The sequence below is a fragment of the Adiantum capillus-veneris genome, chromosome 9 (genome assembly GCF_014529385.1).
Source record: "Adiantum capillus-veneris isolate H3 chromosome 9, ASM1452938v2, whole genome shotgun sequence".
NCBI classification, from domain to species: Eukaryota; Viridiplantae; Streptophyta; class Polypodiopsida; order Polypodiales; family Pteridaceae; genus Adiantum; species Adiantum capillus-veneris.
The window spans coordinates 101,654,554-101,677,872 of record NC_140939.1 but is presented as its reverse complement, the minus strand read 5'-3'; positions in this window follow the sequence as shown (position 1 = coordinate 101,677,872).

Genomic DNA, 23,319 nt, shown 5'->3' with positions numbered 1-23,319 from the left:
ATTGCAAGATATGCCCAACATGGTTGTTGCAAGGAAGTCGAAAGGAAGGGGGATCTTAGACGTAATGTATTTGGGTAAAAGAATGTAATGGTGGAAACGTGTTTCTGCTATCATATAGCATAGCATGAAACTAGAGGCATAATAAACTGTTTTACAAAATGTATTAAAATGTATTATATATTTCATTTTTAGATTATTCTCTTAAAGTCTTATCCATTTATATATAACATGATGGAGAGTAGAAAACATGGCAAGATGTTTTATAGTTGGTGTCCATGGACACCAGCTATGTAGACACCATTACATGCTTTTACCCAATTTGTTTAAAACAACGTCAATAAGTACTCACAAGCAAAAATTTGAGTGGGTTCTTGAGAAAATAAAAACAAAAATGAGTAGGTGGGAGTACGCTCTTCTTCCATTCCCAAGTCGGATAAAAGTGACGAATGCCTTTATGATTCCTTACATTGCCTTCACTAGCCCGCTTCTCAAGATGGCTAAGTGTCACTGGAAAGAGTTCTTAAAACGAGTAAAAAGGTTTTTATGGAAAAACAACATGAAATCCTCCAGGCCATGGCAATGGGCCCTAGTGGGAATTAGTTGCTCGACCGGTGAATCAAGGAGGCCTTGGAATTCCCAATCATGTGGCCCATGCAGAAGCTTGTTGCGCCAAGTTTGGTATCTCCTTGGCTAAACAAGATCAAGTTTGTGCTGTCATGGTCAGAGATATGATAGAAACATCTAAACTTGGCTCCGATGGTGGAAAGTGGAGAGGGGTGGAGGTTCATGACAAACTGTTAGCCCCGGAGTGGTCTACCTTAAGACCGAGAGGCAACTCAAGAGAATTGGTAAGAAAATTCAAGAGAGCAACAGGAGTCTTAAAGTGGGGGAAGAAGTCAGATACTTCAAGAACTCCATTTTGCATTGGTCCTCTTGGCTATCCAAAGTTTTAGATCAGCCACAAACACCCTATTGGATGGAGACAGCTAGGAAACTGAATAATAAGGGTTTGAAGCGACTTGGACACTTCTAGAACAGTGGCAACAAGAGCTCGAAAGCCATTAACCTTCTGGTGTCCCAGTACCTGTTAAGTATGGAGCCTGATTTACCCTTGTAATTTTCTGTGGTAAAAGCGCACATTTGTAAGGCCCCCATTATGAGGAGAAGCCATCGTGCGTGAAGGAAAATCACTCACCAGAAACCAAAATTTTCACGGACAAGAATCAGGGGCAACTTTAGAGGCCTCGGGGGCGGAGGCCCCCGAGACTTTTTTTTTCGCCGGAATATTATGGCCGGACGATGTTCGGAAAGTGGTCGGAAAACAACCGGTTGGTTGGTCGGTGGCAGGTAGTCAATGGCCGATGGCTGGTGGTCAGAAGTCAATGGACGGTGGCCAGTGGTCGGAAGTCAATGGCCGATGGCCGGTGGCCGAATTCAATGGCCGGTAGCCGAATTCAAAAGCGGACTTGTCTTCTCAAGGGCGGCCACACATGGGCGGATTGGAGGGTCCGATTTGGACTTATTTGCACAAGGGCGGCTACACATGGCTGTCTCTCATAAGAGAGGGCAGCCCTTTTGGCCTATAAAAGAAGGCCATTTCTACACACATTTCATAGTGTGAAGTTGATGCAACAAGGTGAGTGTGAGGTGGTGAGAGTGAAGCAAGGCGGGAGCTCTATCAAGGGTTTAATCCCTTTGTAAACTACTTCTTCTTTTGAAGTGCTAAAGCCATTGAGTGTCTACTTTCCCGTGGACGTAGCCCACATTGGGTGAACCACGTATATCGTGTGTACTCTCTCTCTCTCTCTCTCTCTCTACTCTATAATCTCTTGTGTGTGAAATCTATCTCTCTCCATTAAGTAATCTACTCAAAAATCTATATAGCTACGTCTTATTTCCTAACAACTGGTATCAGAGCAAGGTTTGCTCGTAGATAAATTATCTCAAGGAAAGGATTCACTGAATTGAGTGGGAGTTATGGTGGAGGAAGGGAAGCTCAAGATTGAGAAGTTCAACGGTAAAAACTACCAACATTGGAAGATGCAGATTGAAGACTATCTCTACCAGAAGGACCTCTATTTGCCACTAGGCGGTCTTGCAAAGAAGCCCGCAACAATGGCAGATGAAGCATGGATTGTCCTTGATCGAAAGGCACTGGGAACAATCCGGTTAAGCTTGGCGTCAATGGTGGCCTTCAATGTTTCGGAGATGAAGACCACGGAGGACTTGATGAAGTCACTTGACGACTTCTACGAGAAACCATCGGCATCGAATAAGGTATTTCTTATGAAGCGCTTGTTCAATCTAAAGATGGCAGAGAATGGTTCAGTTGCAGAACACCTAAATGACTTTAACACAAACATAAGTCAACTTCGATCAATGAAAATCAATTTCGATGATGAAGTGCGAGCTCTCCTTATACTATCATCTCTACAGGATAGTTGGGACAGCCTTGTGATGGCTCTAAGTAATTCTATCTCTGGAACAAATACTCTTAAGTTTGATGATGTTGTGGGTGTTCTCCTAAGCGAGGAAATGCGAAGGAGAAGCACAGGAGAATCATCAAGTGCTGCACTATCAGTGGAAACAAGAGGAAGGCCTAAGGAGAGGTTCAAAAACCAAAAGGGTCGTGATCGCTCAAGGCGGAGCAAGTCACGCACAAAGTCAGTTCTTGAATGTTGGAATTGCGGCAAGAAGGGCCACATCAAGAAGGATTGATGGTCCAAGAAGAAAAAGGAGACAGAGTCTCAAGACAACAAGCCAACATCGAAGGCCAATGTGGCAGGTAAAGTAGAGCAAGATGCTCTAATTCTCTCATTAGACAATGTGTCTAATTCCTGGATAGTAGATTCCGGGGCTTCATTCCATGCGACACCACACAAGCAACATTTCCAAGACTACACCAAAGCTTGTGAGATTGTCAGCAAAGGTACAGTTTCTGTCAAAACTGCTAACAGAAATGAATGGAAGCTTAAAGATGTTAGGCATGTTCCTTCTCTTCACAAAAATTTGATCTCTACAGGACAATTGGACGATGAAGGTCACAACATTGCATTCGGAAACAAACGGTGGAAGATCTCAAAGGGATCTTTGGTGGTTGCCAAGGGAGAAAAAGTCGGTACACTTTACTTGTGTACTGTTGGCACACAACCTTCAGCTTGTGCAGCAACTACAGAAGTTGACAGTGCGGTGTGGCACTATCGACTTGGGCATATGAGTGCCAAAGGAATGCAAATCCTTCAAACAAAGAAGCTTCTACCAGGTTTGAAAGAAGTGGACTTAGAGTTCTGTGAAGATTGTGTTTATGGTAAACAAAAGAGGGTAAAATTTCAAAAATCCGAAAATGAAACAAAAAATAAAAAACTTGAGTTGGTTCATTCTGATGTTTGGGGTCTTGCAAGTACACCATCACTTGGTGGCTCATTGTACTATGTAACATTCATAGACGATGCGACTAGAAAAAAATGGGTTTATGTCATGAAGAATAAATCCGATGTATTTTCCATATTTCAAAGGTGGAAAGCCTTCGTGGAGAATGAAACAGGTACCAAGGTTAAATGCCTCAGATCCGACAATGGAGGCGAATATTGCAACCAAGCTTTTGAAAGCTTTTGTGCTAGCAATGGCATTCGGAGGCAAAGGACAACCCCAAGGACACCTCAACAAAATGGGATTTCGGAAAGGATGAACAGGACAATCATGGAACGAGCACGAAGCATGCGGCTACATGCAGGCCTACCGCTTGAGCTTTGGGCGGAAGCTGTAAGTACGTCTGTGTACTTAATCAATCGGTCACCCTCAACGGCATTGGATGGGGGAGTTCCAGAAGAGGCATGGACAGGTAAACCGGTGAATTATGCATTTCTCAAAGTGTTTGGGTGTGAGGCTTTCATGCACATAGATAGAAGCCTAAGATCAAAGTTAGATGCAAAGTCCAAAAAGTGTTTCTTCATTGGCTATGGAGAAGGAGACTTTGGGTATCGCCTATGGAATCCTGAAGATGGTAAAATCTTAAGGAGTAGGGATGTAATTTTTAACGAACAAAATATGTACAAAGATTACTTGGAAAGAAAACAAACAAAAGAAACAGGTGATGAGTACATGGAGCTTGAGGACGGTGAAGACGCAAGGACTGCAAACGGTGACAATGTGCAACAACTTCAACCAAATGAGGAGCCTCAACCTATTCCCCGGAGATCTACAAGAGCAAGTAGACCTCCAGAAAGGTTTGTAATTCCTTCCTTCAACCATCTCTTGATCTCAGATTCTGGAGAGCTAGAATCATATGAAGAAGGTATGCAACATGAATCCAAAGAAGAATGGACGAAGAGCATGCAAGTGGAGATGGACTCACTACATCGCAACCAAACATGGGAGTTGGTTGAGTTGCCTAAAGGTAAGCAGGCACTTCAAAACAAATGGGTGTACAAGCTGAAGGAAGAAGAAGGTGGGAAGAAAAGGTACAAGTCTAGGCTTGTGGTAAAAGGTTTTTTTCAAAAGAAAGGTATTGACTTCAATGAAATATTTTCTCCTGTTGTAAAAATGAACTCAATTAGGCTTGTCTTAAGCCTTGTGGCTGCTCATGATCTAAATCTCGAGCAAATGGATGTAAATACGGCATTCCCTCACTGTGACTTAGAGGAGGAAATCTACATGCTTCAACCAAAGGGGTATGAAGTAAAAGGTAAGGAGAAAATGGTTTGCAGATTAAAGAAGAGCTTGTATGGTTTAAAGCAAGCATCAAGACAATGGTACTTGAAGTTTGATCGATGGACGTTGGATCATGTATTCACAAGATGCAACTCCGATCACTGCGTCTACACGAAGAATTTGGGAGATGGGAAATTCATCATCCTAATGTTGTATGTTGATGACATGTTGATTGCAAGTGCTAACATGCAAGACATCAAAGACCTAAAAGAGGAGCTGTCTAAATATTTTTCAATGAAAGATTTAGGTGCTGCAAAGAGGATACTTGGTATGAAAATATCAAGGGACAGGACGAAGAAGACAATAAAGCTATCTCAAGAAGATTACATCAAGAAGGTACTAGAAAGGTTTGCAATGCAAAATGCAAAACCAGTTTCTACACCTTTGGTTGGTCATTTTAAACTAACAAAGGATATGTGTCCAAAGACACAAGAGGAGATAGCCTATATGTCTAAAGTTCCATATGCTGCAGCGGTAGGTTCTCTAATGTATGCTATGGTCTGGACAAGGCCAGACATTGCACATGCAGTGGGAGTTGTGAGTAGGTTCATGGACAACCCAGGTAAAGAGCATTGGCAATCTGTGAAGTGGATACTTAGGTATCTAAAAGGGAAAAAAAAAATGCTTTGTATTTTGGAGGAGCTGATATTTTTCTAGAAGGGTATGCTGATGCAGATATGGCAGGTGACAAAGATACTCGAAGAAGCACTACTGGATATGTGTTCACGGTCGGAGGCACAGCAGTAACCTGGGCTTCAAAGCTGCAGAAAGTGGTTTCACTTTCTACCACGGAAGCAGAGTATGTAGCAATGACGGAGGCAAGCAAAGAAATTCTGTGGCTCCACAGATTCTTAGAAGAGCTTGGATTCAAACAAGACAATTGTGTGTTGTATAGTGATAGCCAAAGCGCTATCCATCTTGCAAAGAACTCAGTCTTTCATTCAAGGACAAAGCACATTGAGGTGAGATATCACTTCATACGCACTCTTTTGGAAGAGGGACAGCTAAAGCTAGGAAAGGTGCATACAAGTGAAAATCCTGCAGACATGTTTACAAAGGTGGTCAACAAGGAGAAGTTGAGCTTTTGCTCATCTTCAATCGACATTCAAGGATAAGAAGCCAGAATGGAAAGTAGTCATAGGTTTGGTTTGGAGATCTGTCTCCAAGTGGGAGATTGTTAAGTATGGAGCCTGATTTACCCTTGTAATTTTCTGTGGTAAAAGCGCACATTTGTAAGGCCCCCATTATGAGGAGAAGCCATCGTGCGTGAAGGAAAATCACTCACCAGAAACCAAAATTTTCACGGACAAGAATCAGGGGCAACTTTAGAGGCCTCGGGGGCGGAGGCCCCCGAGACTTTTTTTTTTCGCCGGAATATTATGGCCGGCCGGCCACCGGAAAGTGGTCGGAAAACAACCCGTTGGTTGGCCGGTGGCCGGTAGTCAATGGCCGATGGCTGGTGGTCGGAAGTCAATGGCCGGTGGCCGGTGGTCAGAATTCAATGGCCGGTGTCCGGTGACCGAATTCAATGGCCAGTGGCCGAATTCAAAAGCGGACTTGTCTTCTCAAGGGCGGCCACACATGGGCGGATTGGAGGGTCCAATTTGGACTTATTTGCACAAGGGCGGCTACACATGGCTGTCTCTCATAAGAGAGGGCAGCCCTTTTGGCCTATAAAAGGAGGCCATTTCTACACACATTTCATAGTGTGAAGTTGATGCAACAAGGTGAGTGTAAGGTGGTGAGAGTGAAGCAAGGCGGGAGGTCTATCAAGGGTTTAATCCCTTTGTAAACTAGTTCTTCTTTTGAAGTGCTAAAGCCATTGAGTGGCTGCTTTCCCGTGGACGTAGCCCACATTGGGTGAACCACGTATATCGTGTGTACTCTCTCTCTCTCTCTCTCTCTCTCTCTCTCTCTCTCTACTCTATAATCTCTTGTGTGTGAAATCTATCTCTCTTCATTAAGTAATCTACTCAAAAATCTATATAGCTACGTCTTATTTCCTAACAGTACCAACTCAATAGCTTGGAGGTCTTGCTTGTCCACAAAGTGATGAAGGAGCTTGATAATTTAGTGATGCTAATCTGTGATTCGGTGTTTGACTGGAATGCCTGGAAATGTCCCGGAAGCAGTCTATTAGGGAAACCTAAACAAGATGCATAAGAAGAATTGGTCTAGCACCGTAAACAAGCTATGGAAACAGCAATGGTGGGAGGAAAGGTGGGAGCAAGTATTGGAGTACATATGGAAGCCAAAGGTTATGCAACACATGAAGGTCTTTCTATGGAAATTAATTTGGGGTGCTCTACCGACGGCGGTGAAGATTTAGGAGAGAGGGATTGGGTCAGATCAATGCTTGGGGTGCAGGATGGCTAGAGAATATCTGGACCACCTATTCATGGACTACTCGACTATTAAAGGCCTCGCAGGGAAAATATGCAAGTGAGTCCAAAGAACAGCGAAAATTAGTTTCTTCAAGACTGACCTATTCCTTGGAGGCAAGAATTCAGGAAGTCCTGCCCTCCTCGCTAGCACTCAAATCGTCAGATACTTCTTCTTAAATAATGTATGGCAGACAAGGAACCACCGTGTGTTTGAAGGAGGTTATGAGGTGGCAAGCTTCGCAGAAATTACTCAAGAAAGCAAAGTGCTAATATGGATGCTCGGGCGCAAGCAACACTCGGAGGATTAGTCTAGGACTACTTGTGCCTTGCTGTCAGCAGATGGAATGCCTAGGACGGGGGAAAATCTTCGCCATCGGTAAATAAAAGATCTCAAAAGAACAACTTTATGGACCGTGTGTATCAACGAAGAGGCAGGCCCTGATGTAATTATAGTCTCTAGATGATGTCATCTCTCAACAAGAGCATGACTAGACCTTGTAATTTTTGGGTTGTTCAATATAATTCACTCACAATTGTGAGTTTGCAAAAAAAAAAAAAACAACGTCAATAAGTAGGATGAAAAGGAGGACTTTCTTTAAGCCTTCAAAATGGAAAGTAGAACCACCTTTCAAAAATTATATCATTTTTTATTTCCACACTCACAATTGTGAGTGGAGATGTTATATTAACTTAGCAAAGAATGTACAATCAGCCTCACTCAGTACATGTGCCGTGAGGACAAATAATTTCCCAAATATGGGTTGTACAATTCCCAAGCAAGAGACCTTGATTGTTCCTTATATAGCAATTCCAGCCAAAGATGGGTGGTTTGCTTCTCCGCTGCATGTACCACCCGAGCAGCTGCTGCAAGTTAGTGCATGTTTACCTTCTTCCACTTGTAAAGTTGACCCTACTCTTGAGCTTGTTGAATATATAATCTGACTGATTTCATGCACAATATCATTTAATTGAGCTACCATGATTGTTCTTTCAAAGACATGAAGGTTTTGGGTTTTCAAAATTTGCTTCAGATAGCTATCACCGAGATTTTACAATTTTAGCTGGTTAAAAACTCACTAAATCCCAATTTTTTTGTGAGCGTTGCCTATAATCCCTCTCGATCTTCTTGAATCCTATCCTCGAGGAAGTCAAAATTTCAAGATCTTAGCACTCTTGTTGTTGAAGTTGATATTGTACAACCATATGAGTGCCCTCTTTGTGTAGTATATGTGTGATTTATCCTCTCTTTGCATGTACATAGGGTGTGCATTTACCTTGGATTTCTGTGACTCTCCCATCACAAGTTTGACTTAACACTCGTCGTGCAGTCTGTGATGTCTTACTTTGTACCACTAAGGTATCTACAAAGTAAGCAAGTTGGTGTGGCCAATGTCAAAGCCTTGCTTCACATATCTTCTTTTAAATATAAAGGCCCTAATTGGAAGGATAGCTCCATAAAGGATTTCCACATGAAAGAGCACCTATCTCAACGAAATCCTCAAGGTGGCCAGCCTTGCTTCTATGCTCTAAGCAGATGGCTAAAAACCACATAAGACTGTTAGAGCCCCTTTACTTGTAGTTTCTTGTAAACTTCTTTCTAGTCCTTCAATGCTAGCAAAAACTCTTGCAAAGTGTTAAGGTGCTCTAATGTAGGCTATATATACTCTTTTTTTATATCCCTATGTACTCCTTTAATATTTGTGAACCCTCAATTGGCTCGGATTTGGACTATCAAAGCATGCAACAATGCTGCTCCATCAGTAGTCTTCACAATTGCAGACAACCCTCTGTATAGGTTCAGACGTATCCTACCATTGTGAATAACTTGCAAGGTTGATGTTGATCAACCGCAAAGAAGGCAAGGTTCCATGCAAGTTCAATGTTGACTGACCGCAAAGAAGGCAAGGTTCCATGCAAAATGGAGAGTGATGGCTGCATCACACACACACATGCACACACACACAGGGCATTGGTGCAATTTATACTATAGCATTAAAAAACCAACTTCTTGAGCATGATGCATCAATGCAATTTTAAATTCACAATAAGTTCGAGGCCTTCAATTATCTTGGCTTTGAGGAACTTGCAAATCTTTTATACCGTTGTCATAGTTCATAGATTAGCCCAAGCCAAAAATTCATGGTCATGACCTTTGCATAGGAATTACAGGAATTTGAGGTCCCTCTTATAGTTTTCAGCCTATCAAATGGAAAACACACCATGTAGTAGCTTGGAATTGTTTGCACCTAGGCTAAGCTACTAAAACAATGATGTATCTACACCACAATCCTAAAGATTATACAATGTGCCCATTATTGTGGATATACGACAGGCAACTCAGTGTGCAAAGTTTCAACTAATAACCACATTCAATAAGCAATTATGTGTCTTCCCTCAACCTTCCTAGGTTGCATATTCCGTGTTGGTTTCTGCATATTCACGAAGAAGTTTAAGGTGCTACATAGAACCCAAATGGCCAAATAGATGTCTTGCACTTCTGAAAAGAGAGAGAGCGAGCGCGCGCGCGCGCGCAAGAGAGAGAGAGAGAGAGAGAGAGAGAGAGAGAGAGAGAGAGAGAGAGAGAGAGAGAGAGAGAGAGAGAGAGAGAGAGAGCTTCCTGTGGACAACTGATTGATCAAAGTTGTCATGGGAGCGATATTTCAATTGCAAGTTTGTGCGATAAGAGGGAAAGAGACTGATCTGTGATAATATATGATCATAAGAGATCATAGTCTTTTGTGTGTTAAGTATGCAGAAGGGGTGGGGTATTTACAGCATGAAACTCAAGGACCTCATAGCTGCGGTGTCAAGAAGTGCGCAGTGCGACTAGGAAAGCGTTGGGCCTCTGACTGTGACGATTCGTAGCAAAATCAAGCAAGGCATAGATGATTTGAAGCTAAAAACACACTAAAAAAGAAAAAAACTCGAGCCATGAAAGCTCCACTTTGAAAAAGAACCAATACTAACTCAAAACTCGTGTGTGTGTGAAGATTAGGTGTAGCCTCACTCCCAATTGCACAGATACAGTGCTCATTCGACTTGTTAAAAACCCTAAATTTACACTTTGATTCTTTGTTGTGACCATTTCATGGAAGCTTCAGTACTTCATTGGATAAGCCCAAGTAGTTATTTGAGGAGGGGAAACCATAATTGGAGGCCTCTCAGCGTCAACCATGTAGTGGAAGCAGCATGGGACTGCACTAGCACCTTGTAAAGGAATGGTTGTATCTCCTTGCTCATATGCCCAAATGAGCTCAATATTGGCTCTAAAACTTCCCACACAACTTGAGAAACAATGGCACCGTCATTAATATGGAATTTTGAGCTATGTTTGACCATTTTAAGGCCATTTTTAGCCCAAAAATGCCACTTTTGTCTGTAAAAAGCCCAAACAAGCTGGAAAAAATCCCTAAAATCATGGAAAAATGCCATTAGAAAAATTTCATGTTGAACCTCATTTTCCCACTTGGTAATCACTTTGGACACATCTTTTACGCCAGCGCACAAAACCTGCTATTTTTGGTCGACATTGCCCGCATTGAACTTTCTAGGAAAAACGAGCGTGGCACTTCAATACACTTGACATTTGTACATTTCTAAATCAAAATAAGCATATATTTATGTAAAAAATCATGCCATAGTGCCACATCTAGGGCCTCGCCCGCCCGGCAAGGTATGTACAGGGCTTCAGGCATGGCATCTATTTTTGCATATATCACACTATGTACAGTATAGCATTCGGTCCCACACATCATAAACATTAAGAGTGAGGTAGATATTTTATTTTCACATTATGAACGTGTCATGGCATGACATCCACCCCTCTGAACCTGCACATCCTCCGGCATGTGCCACATATATCTTTTACAGATTCAGTCTTCATTTAAGTCCACATACATGTCGATTTCATCATTGCTTTCAACAAAATCTAACGCATCATCCTCGTGTTCTTCATCCACATCCATACCATTTTCATCAAAGCCTTCATTCTGACCTTCCTTTGAATCAAAGGGATTTGTATCACCTCTTCCTTTGAATAACTTGATTCTTTTCGCTGCGATGGGAATCTTCATTTTTGTCCCATCTAATTCATGCAAGGTATAAGTTGCATTCCCATGTATATGCTGAACCACATAAGGACCAAACCATCTCTTTGAACCAATCACCTTCCTCAATAGATTTAGGTTTGAGCCTATGCCTCTTATCAAATCTGTCCTTATTCTTTAACCTTGTATCTTTCAATTGTGCTACTGCAATCTCAATATCTTGGGGCCTTCTTTCTAATTGTTGTATGCGCAAAGCAAGAAGGTCTTCCCTACTCATTCCATCTTCCCAAGGTAATACATTCCATGTGGGAATTACATCCCCAATTGGCATTATAGGTTTCTGACCATACATCAACTCAAAAGGCATATAACCAGTAATTGAGCTATGAGTTGTATGATCAACCCATAAAGCATAAGGCAATAACCTAGGCCACTCTCCCATTTAACCTTTGCAGGATTTAGCCAAAGCTTTAATGATAGGAGGATGCCCACGCTCTGATTTACCATTTCCCTTAGGATTATATGTAGTAGGAGAGCAAGTTTAATGCCCATCCTAGAGAAAAACTCCCTTGCTTTGCCAGCATCCAACTCACCCCTGTCTGTTGTTATTTTCCCAACATAGCCATAACGGCTAATTACATCATCCAAGAATAAATTACATATCCCTTCTGTGCTTTTCGTTCTTAGAGCACAATCTTCAACTTGGTTGGTTAAGTCTTCTTGTGCAAGGACTATGTATCTCATTTGCCATAAGCCCAATGGCATTGTAACCAGACCTACTACCCACTTATAGTGCATGGCCAATGGGTAGGTGCAACCCATCACGATGTCGTACATTTGAATACATTTGACAGGTTTCACAGGACTCCACAAAGTGAGATACATCTTTATACATACCTTTCCACCAATACCTCTCTTTCATTTTAGTAAAGGTGGCCCATACACCTCTGTGTCCAGCATAAAGACTCTCATGAAACTTTTTCATAAGCTCATTTTGAGAGTCCTTAGAATTTACCACTCTCATTGGCAATCCATTTCTTTGTTTTGGACACTTCCATAAGTACCCATCTTTCAAAAGTATCCATAGGCCTTTCTCCGTATTCTTTTGAACTCTTGATCAGTCCACCCTCCTTGCCTTGTCAAAGTGCTCAGATAGCGTCCAATGAGAAACCAATCACCTTGATATAGGTCCTCTGTAAATGACTCAAGTGCATTTGATAGGAAAACATGATCACCCTTGGCATGAGAGATATTATAGAACTGTGTGCCTACATCATCTCCCTCGACAACCATGTCTTCTTCATTCTCATACTTTGCTCTTGAAAGCATATCTGCAATTGGATTATCTTTTCCTGCAATATGTTTAAATTCTGGATTCAAGGATTTTATGTAGGCTCTCAACATAGCAATGTCGGGAGTTGAGCAACTTCTGATCATTCCAAAAAGGGGTAGACAATGAGTCTCCACTATTACATTTGCTCCTATCAAATACTCTTGGTCACATTTCAAAGTTGTGACTACTCCCCATAACTCTCTTTTTACCTGTGGATAGTTGCATTGATGAGCACTTAGGACTTTTGCTCCAAATCTCACCACATATCACTTGCCATCATCATCATCTTGCCCAATCGCCCATCCAATTCATGTGGGGCTAGTATCCACTGTCACAATTACATATCTTCCACATTCATAGTTTGCTTTCCTCAAAGTTGGAGACATAAGCAGCAACTTCTTTAATTTTCTCATGGCATGGGTATGCATTTCTTACCATTGAAACTTTTGGTTCTTTCTCAAAAGTTGATACAAAGGTTCTGCCACATGCGCATAATATGGAATACAGATAACATAGAACACACATGCACCCAAGAACCTTCGAACCTCAGTTACAATAATACATGTCTCTTTCATTCTTTGAATTACATCAATCTTTGCAGGACAAGGCCTTCTACCATATGGCCCACACATATGTCCCACAATAAGAACTTCGCTTACACCAAACACTGACTTTTTCCCAGACAAGGTAAGGTTCACTTCTTCCAATCTTGACAAGATCTCATCACAATCATTGATATGGTTTGCCAAATATTTTTGGCACCTCCTCGAGTCCAGAGCCACATCTATATCACTTACATTACATCCTTTGATTGGTACATCGTCAAGGAAATGCATTGTAGTTTGAGGTATGAAGTCACGTAGGAATTTGTTCATACCATTCATCATATGTGCAACTGAATTAGTTGCTCCCTGAGGTAAGGTGCACATCCTTACCAGGCCCAAAGGTGTTATCATGGTAGTCAGGTCCCTGCTTTCCTTGTTAGTTGGAACTGATCATACCTTGAGTACAAATCTCCCATAGAATATATTGCCCTTCCTGCAAATGCCTCTACAAATTCATCTACAACTGGCCCTGTACCCATGTTTCTAATTGTCACCTTATTTATAGGTTGCATATCCTGAATAAAGTGTAAAGAACCATTTCTCTTCGGATCTGTGAACCACCTGTTTGAATACGAAGCACAAGAAGGCTCCAAAATACCCATCTTGATCTTTTCATTAAGCAACTCAATGAGTTTTGGTAAATGAGCCTTTGGAAGAGGAATAGGCCTCAAGTTCCAAGGTACATGAGGGATAGTGAAGATCACCATAGGAGCAACAATGGATGGATCAACACACCCTATCTCATAGGGCTCAAATGCAAAAGCTTCTCGTGTTTTGAAAGCATGTCTTCAAAGTGTATCTCTTCAGCTTTTGTCAAGCTGTCCTTGCAACCAACCTTTAAGTCCTTCAAAGAATCCTGCATGAACTTATGTCCAATCTTGCTTGGGTCACGAAGGCTAGCTTGCAAAGGAGCTTGCTCCATCTTATTTGTGCAATCTTTTGGTAGAGGTAATGCCACTGGTTTCACTTTATTTGCCACAGACTTATACTTAGTATCCACTCGTACATCAACACCTTGAGCATTTTTGAAATCCTCAATGACTTTGTACATTTCTATTGAGCAAACTTTCACAACCTCACTTTCCATATGCAAATTGCAATCCACTAAAGACTCCAAGTCTTGCATAGTATCCACAAACGAACACTCACAAAACACACCTGCAATGCGTCACCATCTTCTAGCAAACCATTCACCTTCAAACCTCTTTGTACACTATTTACATGTTGTCGTTCACCCCGCTTTAAGTCCTCACACTTTGTAAAAGCAATAGATCCATAGGTTGTTAATCCTACAAAACCTGTATAAAATATTTCCTTTGCATATACATCATGCGAGAACTTTTCTATTCTTGTACCACTGCAATCCCGCTCTACAATGGTACATGGCCAAAACCCCTCATATCCCTGTAGTCCTTTAATTCTTTGTTTGTCTTTGGCAAGGGTTTCTCTCTAAGACTTTCACGGTTCCTTTCATGGTCCACACAAACAGTAAGGAATTGTATTGCACGCTTCCCATCCCTACTCCTAATCCTTGCATAAGCTGACCCATCATCCATCACCTTGGTTTCCACTTGGTTTCCATGCAAGTAGCAGTGATGTATGGCTGCCCAAGTATAAGAGGGTATGTAGACATCTCTTACATAAAGAAATTTTGGTCATCTTTCCCATCACCTATAGTCACCGTTACATTTGGAAAATCTCCATACAGCTCCCCTGAGCAGTTTTTTGCTGCACGAATCATCCATCCATGATTCATATCAATTGGCCATTTTCCCTTTTGATAAAGACTCTTTGAAATGAGGTTAATTTTTTACCCATGATCTATCAACGCAATGTATGGCTCTTCTAAGTCTCCCACTTTTACCAGGGTCTTAGTAGTTGCTCTTGCCCAGTGACTCTTCAAGTAGTAGCTCTTGTGAGTGGTCTCCACTTCATCTTCATCATCCAAGAAGAGAACGTGTTTTACTCCTTCCCTAGACTTGTAGCATTCAACAACAGTTTCTTCACCTTGATCGCCATAGACCTGTACACCCTGTGTATTTAAAGTCTCTTCTTCACCCTGTACATGGATAGATTCAGTAAGAGATTGCCACTTCATCTTTATGCTATCAATAATTTCTTCGTGGAATTCCCACTTTGCTATACCAAGGACCTCACCCAAGGTAAATTCCACCTTACTGTTTAGAATCCTCTCTTCCAGCAATTTCTTGAGATCCGTTGTTGCCTCTATATTGGATTGGACTTTGTAGGCCGGACGCTTTGCTTTGGATTTTGTTGCATCCTTCTTCTTTTCTTTAAAGGCTTATTGCATAGGCACTTTGGGGACAGGCATCTATTGCGGGGAAGGTGATCTAGGAGGCACTGTGTCATTTCTACCTCCACTCCTTGTGGCGTGCTTTGAAGGCCCTTCATCCCCATTCTCACGCCTACATTTCTCTTAACAATTGCCTCATTTTCTTGACATTTGGCAATGTATGCATGCGCTGACAAAGAGTCCTCAGGGTCATTCCAACCTGTTTCAAGCCGAATGCAATCTCGAGCTTCATGTAAAACCTTTGTAGCCATTTTACCCTTCATAGCAGACTCTATAGCGCATGGACATAGCTCTCCAATACCATTAGATTCCTCTTCTCCAACCTTGACTGATCCTTTTTTCTTAATAGGATCCACCTTCAACATATAGGCGGCTGCCTCAACCATTGAGATGGCATGGCTAGTAGCCATGTCCTCAACTAGCTTCTTCATTCCACCCTTTCCAAAGTTTTTCCCCAAGAGCTTACTTGTTTCACTTAAGTGAATCTTACCATCTTTAAAAAAAACAAGCTCCTTTGTCAAAGTGTCTTTAAAACTTTCACAATCCCTCCTTCCATGGTCAGTACTATCACACCATATGCATTTATTTACAAATCCTTCTCTGTTTGAGGTCTTTGCCCTGTAGATTGTCTTGATGGTTGTCCCTTTTCTTCTAGCCGTGTAAGCTTTAACTTGAGCTCTTGCATTCCCTTGACAATATTATCTATAATGGACTTTTCACTCTTTGGAACCACAATAATAGGATTTATAGGACTCTCAGAAACACTTAGGATTTGAATAGGGTTGACTATCATCTTGTCTCTTCATCGTTGTCGCTTAGTTAGCAGCAAAATGAAGGCTTCAACATCATTTAAATTAGTCTTTAAGCCTTGTTCCACATCCTTGTCCTCAAGTAGTAACTCTAAATTCTCTTGAATCTCTTTACCTGCGGCTTGCAAAAAGAGCTCTGTCTTCTCCAAGTTTAGGGTAGCATTTTCAATCCTCAAAGTTGATCATAACAGCGTTCGAATTCCCTTAGAAATTCAATAGGCAAGAGCCCCTCTTTTGGCCAAACTACCCACTCTAAAAAAGTCCTCTTTGTTACCCTTTAAGAGTCCTCCATGAAATAATCTTCCTTCAAGGCTAATTTGAATGCTTCCCAAGTTGCCGCATGCTCATTTCTAATTCCCCTTACATGCTCTCTGATCTCTAGAACCACAGCAAGTTCAAAACTTTGCACCATCTCTGTTTCGGGCACTCGATGAAGCTCCATCTCCTTAACATATCCACAAAGATACTTTGTTACAACTTTACCTTTAAATTGGTCCATTTTCTTCACTTGAGATTGAAGCACTTTGGTTGAGAAGAGCTCCCTCCTTTCTGCAGCTTGCTGTTGGGCTGCATAAACACTGCAAAAGCTTGAAACATTTGCATTGTGACTAAATCAAACCGAACCCCCTGTTGCTCTTGTTGCTCCATACCTTTAAACCTTTGTTTTGAGACCTTCAATGAAGATTTTGAACCCTCACCCTAGCCTACTTCACGTCAGGTTCACCAAAAATGTGTCAAGAAGTGCGCAATGTGACTAGGAAAACATCGGGCCTCTGACTGTGAGGATTCGTAACAAAATCAAGCAAGACATAGATGACTTGAAGCTAAAAACACACTAAAAAAGAACAAGACTCGATCCATGAAAGCTCCACTTTGAAACAGAACCAATACTAACTCAAAACTCTTGTGTGTGTGAAGATTAGGTGTAGCCTCACTCCCAATTGCACAGCTGCAATGCTCATTTGACCTGTTAAAAACCCTAAATTAACGCTTTGATTCTTTGTCGTGACCATTTCATGGAAGCTTTAGTACTTCATTGGAGAATATTAAGTAGTTATTTGAGGAGGGGAAACCATAATTGGAGGCCTCTCAGCCTCAAGCATGTAGTGGAAGCAGCACGGGACTGCACTAGCACCTTGTAAAGGAATGGTTGTATCTTCTTGCTCATATGCCCAAATGAGCTCATTCTTGGATCTAAAACTTTGCACAAAACTTTAGAAACAATGGTACCATCATTGAGTGGCAGTTTGAGCTATGTTTAGGATATTTTTGACAATTTTAAGGCCATTTTTAGCTCAAAAAATGCCACTTTTTGTCCGTAAAAAGCCCAAACGAGCTGGAAAAATTCCCTAAAATTTTGGAAAATTTCCATTGGACAAATTTCATGTTGAACTCATTTTCCCACTTGGTAATCACTTTGGACACGTCTTTTACGCCAGCGCACAAACCTGTTATTTTTGGTCGACATTGCCCGCATTGAACTTTCTAGGCAAAACGAGCGTGCCACTTCGATACACTTGACATTTGTACATTTATAAAGAAAAATAGGCATATATTTATGTAAAAAAGCATGTCATAGTGCCACGTCTAGGGCCTCGCCCTCCCGATAAGGTATGTACACGGCTTCAGCCGTGGCATCTATTTTTCGCATATATCGCACTATGTACATTATAGCATTCGGTCCCACACATCATAAACATTAAGAGTGAGGTAGATATTTTAATTTCACATTATGAACGTGCCATGGCATGACAGCGGCCTATTTACTTGTAATGTACCCGACATTTTTCAAGAAAACTATTTCATCTACTTTGTAAAAGTATTTAAGGTTGGAATTTTGTTAAGTCATAAAGCGTTATGATCTGATAAAAAATCGGACTCTTGAACTATTAATTGTGGTCTTTATTCGCTTAGGAAACAATAGGTTCATATGGAAAACTTAAGCATCATGTCTATTTCTAAAGATATAAGTTGACCCTCAAGAAAGAAGGACTATTTTTATGAAAGAGAGAGAAAAGGAAGAATATTTTTAGAAGATAAAGAGTAGAAGGAGTACTTTTAGGAAAAGAGGAGTATTCTTAGAAAAGAAAGAGGAGGGATTTAAGTTTGGAGTTCTTGTTTTAGAAGCCAAGCTTCTTCTAAAATTACAGAATCGAAATCGTGTATCAGAATGCTTCATGCCAAAAAATGAAAGAGCCGCGAACGTGCACGAACTTATCTATCTATTTTTCTCTATTCTTAGCTTGTGCTCATGGCTCTTAAGAGTGTATATAAAGGCCCCTCTTCCCTCACTTTCAAAGACACACACACACACACACACACACACACAAAAAAAAAAGTTTTTAGAAGCAAAAGCTCTCTTACCATAATGTCGGAGTTACCCTCTCTCGCTCAATCTCTCATCCATCTCCATATCCAACTCCCTCACTACCATCGTCGTGTTGCCCTTTGGATTCTTGAGTCCTCTTTCTTTCTTTCCCCCTTCTCTTTTGCGATACGATGGCCCCAAAGCGAGTCACTCGAAGCTCCAAGCATGCTCTTGTTGCTCCACCTCCAAGGAGGGTGCAAAAGAAGGTATCATCTACTCCAAGGAAGGTATCATCTACTCCAATCATAACTCAAGTGGAGGTATTGACTCCACAAGAAGTTGAAGTCGTCCAACCTCTAGCACAGGAGGTAATCAAACATGCTGCTAATCTGGTAAGACAAATTTATAATTTTTCATTGCTATTCATGTTGACTTGGGAAGCTAATCATAGGGATTCCATTAACCTATTCAAGAAACGTGATTCTGTCACAAGAAACAAGCATACATTTTCATAGATTAGTGAAAGAACTGTTTGATAGATTGTCACTGTTTATTAAATTATGATTGCTTGATAAATTGTTCTTGAATTGTTGTTACTGGTTGATATGAAGAGTTGGTTGATCATGTTTGAAGAGTCATTTAAAGAGAAGAATTGTTGAAAGAATCTTTTGTTCCTCTTGGGTTGTGAGATGATTCCACTATTAGCAGAGATTAAGCTGAGGTTATCGGCTCTCTTTTGTTCTGCACGGTTAGTGGGATGCCTCACGCATAGTGGGATGCTTGGCAATTTTCAAGATGCCTAGCGGTTAGCAGGATGCTTGGCGATTAGCGAGATGCCTTGCAGTTGGCGGGATACGTGGAGGTTAGCAAGATGCCTTGAGGTCAACGGATGCCTGGCGGTTAGCAAGATGCCTTGCAATTAGCAAGATGGGAAGGTTGTGTAAATTTGCAATTAGCAAATAAATCGTTTGTAAAGGCTCTGTTGGTTAGACAGAGAAAGTCCACGGGTAGCAGAAAACTCATAAGAAATTGAAAAAGTTCTTTTTGTTGATATATAGAGTTGTCTTCTTTAGGCCTTGTTTGAATTCTTTTTGTATTGTTTGAAGGGTTGTATAAAATAACCTGTTTTTGGAATTGATTAAGGAACACTGTTTGTATTTGTAAAACAGTGTAGTAGTAATTAGAAAAAAAGTTAAAAAGTGTCAGTGTGGGATGGAAAGAGGGGGCTGGCTCAAGCTACCATTCAAGGATGGGTGGTCTTGATTAGTCAAGAAACTCTCCACTCCGTCATATTAAGAGAAGCGAAATAGAAGTATCAATGTGCCAAGAGTTGAGAAGTCCCAAATATACGTGTCCCAGAAATCTATAGACTCGATTAGTCCGGTGCTTTTCACAAGATTACTAGCTACTTTACACTATGATTGTTTATGGACTCTAAATATGTCAATGGGATTTCATCTTTATGTTAGGAATTAGCTTTCATTAGAATCCTTGATTTATCGACATGGCTTGTGGTGTATGACCCTATAACCACGAACATGATGGATAGAGGACTTCCTCTCTTCTGGTGCTTGTATCTCTACTTTGTGGAAATGGAGTAGGGTGCCGTCAACAAAAAAGGAGAATAAAGGATTTACATCTATCAAGTCGCCCCAATCTTCCCGCGGTTGGGGACCTCACATTACTCAGGGCCATTTGTCTCCCTATCAAAGAGAACTATGAGTTTAGTTTTGTTTAAGGTGTAGAGTGTTGAGCTTTATGTTAGTATGGTGGTTGTATGTGAGTGCTAATTGAAAGAGGTGCAAGGTTCAGTTTTAGTGCAGGTTATGTGTAGGCCGCTCAATATGGAGACCAAGGTGGTACTGCCCCACCACTACTCTATTGTGGACAGGTCATGCAATCTAATTAAATTCTATGGCAACAAATCTATACTTGGCTCTCATATGCATCAAGTAAATTTGGGCGTTCAAATCATTTTCTGGGTCAATCTCTGATAAAAGAGACCAAAAGGGTGTCTCTTGAATACCATGCTGCAATTCACAGATGTTTTTACAAGGAAGAATGAGAGCTCTGAGCTGGAAGCATTTGGATCTGGCTCATCTAGGCCTTGAATTATTGTCTATGATAAATGGAGGCTTCAGCCACTTGATAGAGCAGGAAAGAAGAAGCAAAAAGCAACCAATAAGCACAGGCTACTGCCAATTTTCCATTCTTAGGAAGAGAAAATTTTTTCTTGATCAATTTGAAGGTGGAGGACCCAAAATTTGAAGCCGTAGGCATGACTGACAATCAATGTCTTGCAGCAAAGTAGCAACCCAAAAGGTTAGGAGTATCCATAGCCACATTGAGGCTGGCATGCCATAGCGGCCTAAAAGGGTTGGTGCATTGAAAGCTGGTGCAGCCATGCCAAATGAGGAGGGCATGATCAAAAAAATTTGAGATGTCCTACAATTACCCCGAGAGAGAGAGAGAGAGAGAGAGAGAGAGAGAGAGAGAGAAAGATATTTGATGGATGTCATAGCAACAAGGAGGCAATACTAGCCAAGAAGGGTGGGTACATCCATGTCAACTGAGTAGGCCATGAGCGGCCATGGGATGGCTTGCAACCAATGAAGCAAGAGAGACTGAGGGAGAATCACGCGCCTTGACTCACCCAAATCTTGCTCGCTGGTGCACACAACTGCATGCATGCCCTTAAGTTTGAAAAAAATGGCAAGAGGGTACTACAACATATAATGCACGTCATAATCGATAATCGATTACTGGTCCAACATGATACATCTCTCTTTGCAAACACTGGCATATGTCAACTTGTTGGCAAGTCCAATGCCACCTTGCTTATGAAGACTAGGATAGTGCCTCTTCCTTGAATCCCTGCCTAGTGCATCACCTATGGCCCAATGATTCATTGAGTCACCTTGCTTTTATTCTTCTATACTATATTTTTGGGATCCTTCAAAAATTAGCTCTATCTATTCCATCTTTATCCTCTTCCTACCACGTTTAGGTTTAGCATGGTTAAATTCCACAAATGGATGCCTCCATTTTCCAATTTCATTTAATCTCTTTAATATGTAGTATAGATAGAGGTAAAGATGTGGTATTTGGTATTTTATATGAAATGTTTTGTTAAGTGAACCAATGAGTGACATGTGGAGGCCTTTAGTGTAAAAATACCATCAATTCTTCAAATTTTGACCTAAAATACAAGAGTTTTATTTTACCCTTATTTATTTTAAAATTTATTTTTTAAGGAAAATTAATTTTGGCAAGCCCTATTTGAGAACACCTCCCCCCTGCCCCTCTCTCTCTCTCACTCTCGCTATCGCAGCACACTCATATTCTCCCACATTAGGTGTAGGTAGTGCCAATTTGACTCCAAGACCTGCCAACTTTGGCCTTTTGCACAAAGCTACAATGTGCAATGCGCACATCCTTAAGACTGGAAGGACAATGGTACATGGAGGTGCCAAGTGCAAAGTTTTAACTCAACATTATGCCATACATGAAAGTTTCAAAAGTTTGGCATTTTTGAAGCCAGAGTATCAAATTGAGTGATCCTTCAAATTTAAAGGTAAGGTATGCATTTTATGTAGAAAGAAAAGGAGAGTTCTTTATAGCCTTCGAAATTCAAAGTAGAGCGCTGCTTTTAAAAACAAAAGTAGTCAATATTACAAATATATAGAAAGTACTAATTGTTTTGACTTTACATTGGCAAACTTCATAGAAGTCTTTTCATCTTCTATCATCTTAGTAATTACCTTTTACTTTTACATTTCGAATTGAATGTTTCTAAATTTGTTCTTTGAAATGAATCAAAGTGACATGTGGAGGCTCTCTCCTTCCTTGAAGATTTTAAGCTGCATTATATATAGTACAGAAGATGGAACATGATCTTTGTGTGACTTTTCTACTGACAAAAAAAGCAATTTTTACTAAGTGGGTTTTGAAGTTGAAACATAATCAAGATGATAATGTTGATGCAATAAGGCTAGTATATTGAAAATATTGCTATAAAAATACGTGTGAAGATGGAGAAGATTGAGTGGGAGCTAGAGAAAGTAGTATTATTGGGTGTGTGAATACCTCAAGACATTAGTATAGCATGTGAGCTCAACATAAGGTTTTGTAAACCATGGATTTTACCCTTATTTAACATACATAAGGGTACCAAATAAATGAGGTTTTCACATATTGAGTAGGAAAGGGGTGTGTTTAATTCAAAAAAAATCTATAGAAACTTTCTTAAGAGGAAAAATAATTTCCTAATAGTCTTAATTGTGTTCACACACATCACTACTTTAATATGGTAACAGATCACCCTAGGAGTGATGTGGTGATTATTCGCTGGCACTCATACATAGGAAAGTGCCAAACCATATGTGACAGAGTGAAGTAATCCAAGACCTTTGTAGAAAGCTTCAAGATTCTCACGAGGAAAATCCCTTGTGAAAATTTCAACAGTCTTGTCTTGCATATATTAAAAGATAGAGAAGAAGAGATCTTGAGATCTTACAAGCATCACACATACAGAGAGATGGAGAAAAACCTTCTTCTTTTTCTTCTTCACTAACTCAATATAAGAAGTCTACAATGCATAAAAGAGAAAATATAGCATAAGGGGAAACTAGCACAATGGCCTAGTGTGAACTGCAGTGAGTAAGGTAAATGGATAAGTGTACCATCACCCTGGTACGTAGAACAAGTTAGTGTAGTCTAACTATAGTATCACTTGAAAAGATATGTGTATCCACAAAGGCATGCCAGTGATGATGATTATCAATGCTAGGCATCTTCTACAAGTAGTATA